This window comes from Orycteropus afer, unplaced genomic scaffold, assembly GCF_000298275.1.
Source record: "Orycteropus afer afer isolate SDZICR_OR568_19922 unplaced genomic scaffold, OryAfe1.0 scaffold00173, whole genome shotgun sequence".
NCBI lineage: Eukaryota > Metazoa > Chordata > Mammalia > Tubulidentata > Orycteropodidae > Orycteropus > Orycteropus afer.
In genome coordinates this window covers 435,759-444,870 of record NW_006921760.1, presented here as the reverse complement: position 1 = coordinate 444,870, position 9,112 = coordinate 435,759, and positions in this window count along the sequence as shown.

Genomic DNA, 9,112 nt, shown 5'->3' with positions numbered 1-9,112 from the left:
TATAACCCTGTTAATAGAATAGATTTTTTAAAAATAACATTTATTTTATTTGATTAAAGAAGTAACACATATTTATTGCATATGGTTTTTATTGAACAAATGTTTCTCTATTTGCTGTATATGGATTTTTGTACACCTATTTAGGGGCTACCAGGTGGCATAGTGCCTAAGGCATTTGACTGCTAACCAGAAGGCTGGTGGTTCAAACCCATCAGCCACTGCTGGGAAGGAAGATTGGGCAATCTATTTCTGTAGTGATACCACCTAAGAAACCCAAGGAGGGATCACTATGAACTGGATTCGACTCCATGGCAGTGAGTTTGTTTTTGGTATTTCGCATTTTAAAAGCACTAGGGGAGTCCCATTCCCAAGTTCCTATCATCTTGTCATAGATCCTTTTTTCTTCTTTTGCCTAAGCTTTGTGCTAGTATGTAACTATCTTCCCCAAGAGAAATACAAGAAAAGTTGACACTATCATCTGCATCTTGATAAACATGAAAGTTATAAAAGCAAATTTTATTAATAAAAGGGAACAGACTATGAGGTAGTATGCACTCGCATGGGGGGCAGAGGAGAAGAAATCTAACCGAAGTGGTAAGTGGTATGCGTTTCCAGGAACAAATCCTGCGTTTCAGGAATTCGGGTCTAAATCTAGGGAAAGATTGGTATCGTCGCCATTCCAATCACTTCCAAAACACCAGGTGGCGCTCGCACCCTTCGCAGTACTGCGATTGTCGTCTTGGACTGGAAGCGTGACTCCTAAAAAGCTGCGCAGGCTGCTGACTCCAGTTCTTCTTTCCGCCAAGCGCCAAAGCCTGCCGGCGCCTCGTTGGACCCCGCCCTGCGGCTGAGCTGAAGGCCAGTTGGGCCCGAGACCAGTGGACGCTGGGCGGTGGTTGGGCCGGAGCGGGCCGTAAAGGGGATGCTCTGAGCAAGGGCTAGGGGGTGCGCACACAACCAAACAAACTCACTGCCTTCCAGTCGATTTGGACTCATAGCGACCCCTCCCTGGGTTCCCCGAGGCCTTATCTTTAGGGAAGTAGATTGCCCAACCTTCCTTCCGAGGAGTGGCTAGTGGGTTTCAACCGCCAGCCTTCTAGTAGGGGACGCGGACCCCCTGCAAATTGGGGGGAAGTGGAGACGGTGGCTAACAGCAGTTCTGGACTGTTGGAATGTCAGAGAGACACCCTTGAATGACTCTAAGCATCAGACTCTTTTTCTGCTGGGCGTGATGGAAGCAGGTTCGGGAACCTTCTACGTCGCCCTCTCGTCTCTCCATCACCCCTTTGTTGGTGGTGAAATGCCGCCTTTATTTTTACAAGGCTAGAAAAGATTTGCTCTTAAAAATAGGGTCCTGCTACTAGTGGGAAATGTTGGCAAGTCCACCTGCCTCAGAGGCACTTCGGAAGACAGGCCTTGCAAACCCTGTAAGGGTTTCTAACTCTGTACACTTGGGGCCTCCAAGAATCAGTAGCGATTCCGCGGCAGCCAACACCATTTGTGAGCACACTAAAAGCTGAGTTGAAAAGAACTGGCCGCGGGGGCTCTGTGCGCAGGGTCTAGGGACGGTAATGAGGGTAACTGGGCCGCTGACTTAGGGTCCGGAGGTGCGAAGGTTGAGCCTTGTCCTCCAGTCGCCGGGCTCTGGGCGCCTCCATCTCCGGCACAGGCTCCCAAATGCGGCCTGCAGGAATTCGAACCCCTAGCGCTTTCGGGAAGAATGCAGAATCCCTGGCCTCAGCCCGGATCTGCTGCACCGGAATCTGCCGGCGGGGACTCAGCAGGTTACGATGAGGTGGTGGCGTTTGGTGCAGTGCAGTCGAGTTTGCCTTATAGCGGCCCATGTGACAAAACAGAACTGCCCCATAGGGTTTTCCAGATCTTTCTCTCCCGGAGCCACTGAGTGGGTAACCACCAATCTTTCTGTTAGCAGCCTGCAGCCAAGCGCTTAATCGTCCTGTAACCAGCGCTCCTTTGAGGAGGTCGAACCCTACGAAATTGCCGATTTTTGACCTTTCGTAACCTAAAAAAAAAAAAAAAAAAAAAAAGAGTTAACTGCTGTATGGAAAGTGAATTTGCTCTGTAAATCTTCACCCAAATCACAGTAAAAAAAAAGAGTTAATTCAACCCCTCCCCCATTATCCTGCACATAAAAGATTGAGCGCGGAAGTTTTGCTTTGGAAGAGAAAGAGCCTGCAGCAAAGGGCCCAAGGATACCTTTACCGTGAACACGTCGCCTCCCGCGCGCCTTTATGAGGGAACACACGTGCCAGTCTTTAGAAATCGCGACGTGGGCACCCCACACCTTCGAGCCGGAGAGCTCCAGACCTCCCCAAGCCACAGTGGGGCCGGGAGTAGGCGCTTCCCACTGGCTAAGTCCCAGGGAAGGGGCCAAGTGGCTCCCCCCCTGCGCACGCCTCTCGTTGCCGTGCGCACCTGGGGCTGCAGCCAGGCCTGGGAGGGCGCGTGGGCGGCGCAGGGAGGGCGCCCCAGCATCACTCCGGGGCGGGAGGGAAAGGGGAGCGCTATTTAGGCCTGCCTTCCACCTCCCCACCCCCGCCCTGCGGCCACCTTCTGCTCTATAAGGTTGCTGCCATCTGCCTTGCCTTTTTCCCTTATCAGCTCCCTGGCGTCCGTCTGGAGGGTAGCGTGGGAACTGAGGAGGCAGCTAAGGGCGACAGAGAGCCGGAGCGCTAGAGTGGGAGCGGCTAATTGAAAAGGGCCCCCGGAGGGGAGCGAGCGAAAGCGGTGCCCTGCCCGGAGCCAACTCGCGGCGGAGTTTGGATCTTCCCAAGGCGTCGCGAGCTCCTCAACCTGGCTAAACCCTTACCCTGCACAGGTCAGTTCCAGTCGTTCTCTGCTCTTCTTGGGCTCGGCTGTGAAATGTCTATGCGTGAGGGATGGTACGTGGAGAGGGCGAGGCACCTGCAGACCTCCTGTAATTCCACGGACCTTTTCTGCGCGCGCTCTCTGGATGACCCAGGGACCTCTGGGATCGAGTGGGGTGTGATGGTGCACGTGCATGCTTCTCCGCGGGGCTCCCTGGGTTCGGAGGATGGAGGCAGTGCTCTGTGAGAATGCAGAGATAGTGGAGATGTCTGATGTGGTTCCCCTGCGCAGGGGACAGCGCCCGTTCTCGGTTGCTTGGACGCTGTGGGCTTGAGGCGGGAAGGAGCTGAAGGACAGAGGAGACGCCAACATTTCCACGTGGAAAGGGCTAAGTAAAGGCGACGGTCTGGTGAGAAGGGGGCTTAGGAATTTATCCTAGAAGGCCGTATGTGCATGGGAAGTGCACTGCTTTTATTTCGATTTTATTTGCCGTGGCTTCAGAGAGCAGTTGATGAAGATCTTGGGGAACAAAACTTACTCAGCCATCCCCTGATACTAGCACAGATCTGAATAGCTGGGGACCAGGCTCTAGACGCAAAGGAGAGCAAGTAGGCAGAGCGCCCTGGGAGAATGTTGGCGCTGGGAGGTTGCTGGGAGGAGCGGCTCCTCCAACTCTCTTCGTCCGGGAACCCGGATGCTTCGCGGTTTTGCTTTGCTTCCTGCAGCCAGAAAGGAGGTTGCAGCTTTGAGATGCATGTGCCCTGGCCTTCCACCCCCTACTTTAACCCTCTGAATTCCTCCCCGCGTCAAGCCTCCTAGTGCGCAGCGGGATGGCGAATGGGAAGAGGTGGGGCCCGAGATGCAACTCAAGGAATTGGGCTCTGGCGTGCAGAACACTCATCCAAGGGGAGCCTTGGGGCCACTGGAGTGGCCTTAGTTTCGAGGCAGGGCCTGGGAGTATGTGACCACAGGCACTTATATCTTGTAGCTCTTCTTTTAAAAACTTACTTTGTTGTTGAGAATAGACACAACAAAACATACACCAAGTCAGCAGTTTCTACATGTACAGTTCAGTGACATGATGACATTCTTTGAGTTGTGCAACCATTTTCACCCTCCTTTTCTGAGTTGTTCCCCCCATTAACATAAGCTCACTGCCCTCTAAGCTTTTTATCTAATCTTTCTAGTTGCTGTTGTCACTTTCATCCTGTTGTTGTTGTTATGTGCCCTCGAGTCATACCTGACTCATAGTGACCCCTCCTTGGGTTTCCGAGGCAGAGGCAGTATCACTACGGAAGTGTAGAATATAGTGACCCCTCCTTGGGTTTCCAAGGCAGTATCACTACGGAAGTAGGATTGCCCAACCTTCCTTCCGAGGAGTGGCTGGTGGGTTTGAACCGCCAGCTGTCTGGTTAGCAGGCAAGTGTCTTAGCCACTATGCTACCAGAGCGCTCCCTTTCATCCTGTATAACCAAAAACCTAAACCAGACCCACTGCCGTCCGAGTCATTTCCAACTTACAGTGACCCTAAAGGACAGAGTAAAACTGCCCCATAGTGTTTACAATGCTGTAAATCTTTATGGAAGCAGACTGCCTCATCTTTTCACCATGGAGCAGCTGGTGGGTTTGAATCATTGACCCTTTGGTTAGCCACATGCTTTAACCAGCACACGACCAGAGCTCCAGTGATCCCATAAAGATAGTTCCTAAAGAGTGTAATGCTCGCAGGCATTCTTTACTAGCTAAGCTATTGTTTGGCTTTAGGGAGACTTCAGGGGATATTTTTGGTTTAAGGTTTAAAGATGATCTCAGGGCAATATTATCAGGGGTTCATCCAGCCTCTATGGTTCCAGGAAGTCTGGATTCTGTGAGAATTTGAAATTCTGTTCTTCATTTCCCCCTTTTGATCAAGACTCTTCTACAAAGCCTTTGATCAAAGTGTTTAGTAATGGTAGATGAGTACCATCCATTTCTTCTGGTCCCATGGCAAAGGAGACAGTTGTTCATGGAGGCAATTAGGCACATGTTCCATTTCTTCCTCCTATTCCCAACTTTCCTACTTTCTCCATTGCCCCAGGCATATGGAAAGTTGACACTGTTCTTGGGTGCTCTGTAGATGCACTTCCAGTGGTGCGTTACCCAAGGTTATCTCAGGTTGTTCTCACTGTTAGGTCTATGTGGGCTTTGGGCCTGCCCTTAAAGAAAGCCTCCTAATGGAATGTGTGCCACTTGCACAGGGGCTGCTAGTGAGAGTCAGGGTCGTGAGTGGCCCACTTCCTCAGGAAGCTTTAGATAGTCCACTGCTAGCAGCAGCTGAAAGAGCTGCAGAGGGGCAGCTATAGAGAAATGTGGGTGGATGATTTGCATGGCTCTGTGGGAAGCAGAAATAAAAATGAGTTTTCCTGCAACCACACTTTTAAAGTCCCCTACAGAGGCACATGGAGGGCACGTCCTAGTTGCAGCATGTGTTAAAGAGGTTGCAGATAGGATTTCTCCAGTGAGGAGAACTGGGGTTTTGCTTCTAGCAAGGTGGTCCAACTCTGGACACAGAGATCTCAGTGGTAAATTTAGAATGAATGAATGATGGATGGAAGAGTCAATGAGCGATTAGATTCTTGGCTGTTCAAAAGCACAGCTCGGATGGATTTCACCTGAACCTGAACTTCAGGATACTTTTTCTTTTTGGTGACAGCTTTATTGAGATAGAATTCACATACCATACAACTCACCTATTGAAAGTATACAACTCAGTGGTTTTTGGCATATTCAGAGTATCGTGCAACCATCACCACAGTTGGATTAGAGAATTTTCATCTCCCCACATAAAACCCTTACTTATGAACAATCATTTCCTGTTGGTCCTTCTCCCCAGCCCCTGGCAACCAGTAATTAACTGCGTGTCTCTGTGGATGTGCCTGTTCTGGGCATTTCGTGTACATGGAATCATACAGTATGTGGTCCTTTCTGCTTAACTTCCTTCACTTAGCGTGTTTTCAGGGTTCATCCATGAGGTAGAGGCTGCCTTTTACCCTCTGGCTAAACACTGGGCATCCCCTCCTTTCTGCTGGGGAGCCCTGAAGCAGCATGAACCTGAAGCTCCACTGCAGCCGTGACCTCCTGGGGGTCCCTTTGAAAGGCCAGGAGCCACCCTGTGGTGAGGCCTCTCAGAAATTCCCTGGCAGGATGTACTCGAATTCATCAGAATTCCTGGAGCAGTTTTGGACGGGCCCCAGGCTTCAGGACTGATGGGAGGAGCCCGTTGGCCCTTCTCCTGCTGTTAGCCGGCCAGCTGAGGATTTCAGAAAGCTCTTCCGAGCAGGTCTTGGTTTTCAAATCGGCTAGGGCTGGCCTACAGAATAGGTTGAGCAAAGTGATGTGATTTTGGGGGTACTAGAACAAGCCCCCAGGCCAAGGAAAAGGCCCTTTGGGATGTGCTTCCTTTGGATCGTAAATACTTCCTTGTGCCACCCTGTGAATGCAAAACCTCATGCTTGCTTGCAACTGTCTCTGCGGCTCTGTGACGCCAGAAGCACATTTGCAGCCACCTTCTCTAAACTCGGGAGCTCTGGTAGCATAGTGCCTAAGGCATTTGACTGCTAACCAGAAGGCTGGCGGTTCAAACCCACCAGCCACTCCCCGGAAGGAAGGTTGGACAATCGACTTCTGTTGAGTCGGATCCGACTTGATGGCAGTGAGTTTGGTTTTTTTTTTTGGATCTCCAAACTAGCCAAAGGACTGCTGGACTGCTGTTTTCCTAAGATTCTTTTCAAGGACAAGGGGCCTTCCTGCACTGCTGCAGGCTGAGGTAGTACTGTTTGAGCACCACTGAGCTAACAAATTACCTGGGATCATAACAGTTTGTAGAGAACAAAGTCTTTGGTAAATGAGACTTTACTTATGGTCTCAGGGTGAACAGAGGGGATGGGGTGGAGAGAGGTAAGCAGAAAGTTGAAAGGAAAGTGAAAAAAACAAGCTCCCTCTTTGGCAGATTTGCCCTGGGTGGTGCTGGATGTCAGAAAAACAATTGTTGCCCTCTTGCTCCTGTAAGTAAAAAGTGGCAGGGTTCCAGGTACTCTTCCGTGTTGGCTAAGCTTTGATTGTGTTCTCAGCCCATGCTTTTCTGGTGGGTTGTGTGGAGGGGGTGCGGTGGGGTCTGGCCGGAGTGCTGCAATGCTTTCCAGCACCTACTGAGTACCTGTCCTTTTCTCTTTCAGAATCTTATTTCAGTTTCCCAGTTTCTGGGGAAGCCAATATTATTCTTCTTTTGGAGATAAGATCAGTGAGCTGAGTGTGTGTGTGTGTGTGTGTGTGTGTGCGCGCGCATGCGCACGCGCATGGGGGGGGTAAAGTATCTTGCCTAGAGTCACAAGGGCAGCAAGTGGCAGATACAAGATGAACAGAAGTCTTCAGTGAGATTTGATCCCACGGCCCATTGGGCACTGGCACAATGTGTTTCTTCGATGGGAGTGTGGGAGTACATGACTGGAGCAGGCTGATAGAAACTGAGGCTGCGTAATCTGGTGGCTGTGACAGGATGGCAAGCAGACAGGTGTCAGTGAAGTGTCCTCTTGCTTCCTTTGTGCCCCGGCATGTTCCTTCCCCTCTCTGAGTCTCAGATTTCTCGTCTAGGAAATGGGGATAACAATACGCACCTTACTTTTTTTTTTTTTTTTCCCAATTTGCAGAATAACATGTGTATCCACTTCTATTAAAGAAAGCCACATGTTGATACAGAAAATGCTTCTTAAATCATAGTTTCCTGGAAACACTGGTTTAGAATTGTTTGAAGGGCTGAGATGACTGAAGGTCTAGATGATTAGTCTGTCATTAATTAATTTTCTCATCCTTTTTCCTCTTTCCATTTCTTTTTCTTCGTTCCACTTTTTTCCCTTCTCCTTCACTCTTACTTTGTTCCTTTTTGAGGGAATTTTGAGTTTGGGTAGAAAGGAGAGTCTGGGGTGCTCTGAGAGCTGAGTGCATTTTAAAGTTAGGCCTATGCCTACACCCCTATTTTCTCAACCTAATTTTTTTTTTTAATCAACGGTAGAGTGACACTTTTCTGCCTTTGGTAGAGCTGCTCTGGCAGGTGTCCCTAAATTTAAATTTTAGGGAGCAGGATTTCCTCCTAGAAATAACCTTTGGTTATTGAAAATTTATGAAAATTGGTTCAGAGGGAGGCTGGGCTTTGCCAAGTTAGATAAAATGTCTTAGGATGTATCTGTAACTAAGATAGACACTCAAGGGACCTTTTTTTGAATAAAGCCAGCTCCAAGGTGGCTGTCCGTCTCTGCTTTTACAAATAGGAGTGAAGGAATAGACGGTATTCTGCTGCAGATGGTCTGCTTCCTTTCTTTCTCTTGCTTCCCAGGCCTGGCCCTGCCGTGCACCGGCAGTGTGCTAAACACTGGAACCCAGTGGTGAAGAACATACTTTGGCAGATAGGAATGCAAACAGCCAATCACAATACAGCGTAAAGTCCTATGGGATGAAAAACAAAGCTTCCTACTGTAGGCAGTGGGAGCTCTGGAGGCGTGGTGCCTATGGCATTTGACTGCTAACCAGAAGGCTGGTGGTTCAAACCCACCAGCCACTCCTTGGAAGGAAGATTGGGCAATCTACTTCATGACGACCATCTCACCCAGATGGAGAGCATCAGGGAAGCTTCCTGAAGGAAGAGGTAGATGTTTAAGCTGTGATGTGTGCCTTCCCTTTATACCTCTCCTAGCCATTATTTTAGCTAGAAATAATCCCTCCAATTCCTTGACTGGGTAGTTCAGTATCTTCTTGAAAAAGAAGGAGGAAAAACAAACACAGAAATCTGAGCCAAAGAGCTGTCACGCCAGTTGGAAATGGTTTGCACTCAAATATTTTTTTTATTTTATTTTTTTTTTATTTTTAAATTTATTTTGCTTATTTTAAAATCTATTAATTTCCTGCTGTGTATATTCTCAACAACAAAAACAAATAAATGTAAAAAATATTAGATGCAAACATTATCCCAATAAACCATACACATATTAAGAGTTAGATCGACACATTTACAAAGGCAATTGAAGATAGAGATGGTATTATCAGCTGGTATCCTGAAGAGTGCAAGAACCCTCCCAGAATTTCTGTCTATTGGACATTCAATTTGTATTACATGTCTCAGCTCTTTGCTTCCTTCCTTAATTGCCTCATGTCTGACCTTGAGAAATTCCTGTGTCTCTGGTTCTGGGGCCATGTCTTTCTATTTTCCTAAGCTTGGGTCCAGTTTTATATGACATTCTGAAGTTTGTCATAA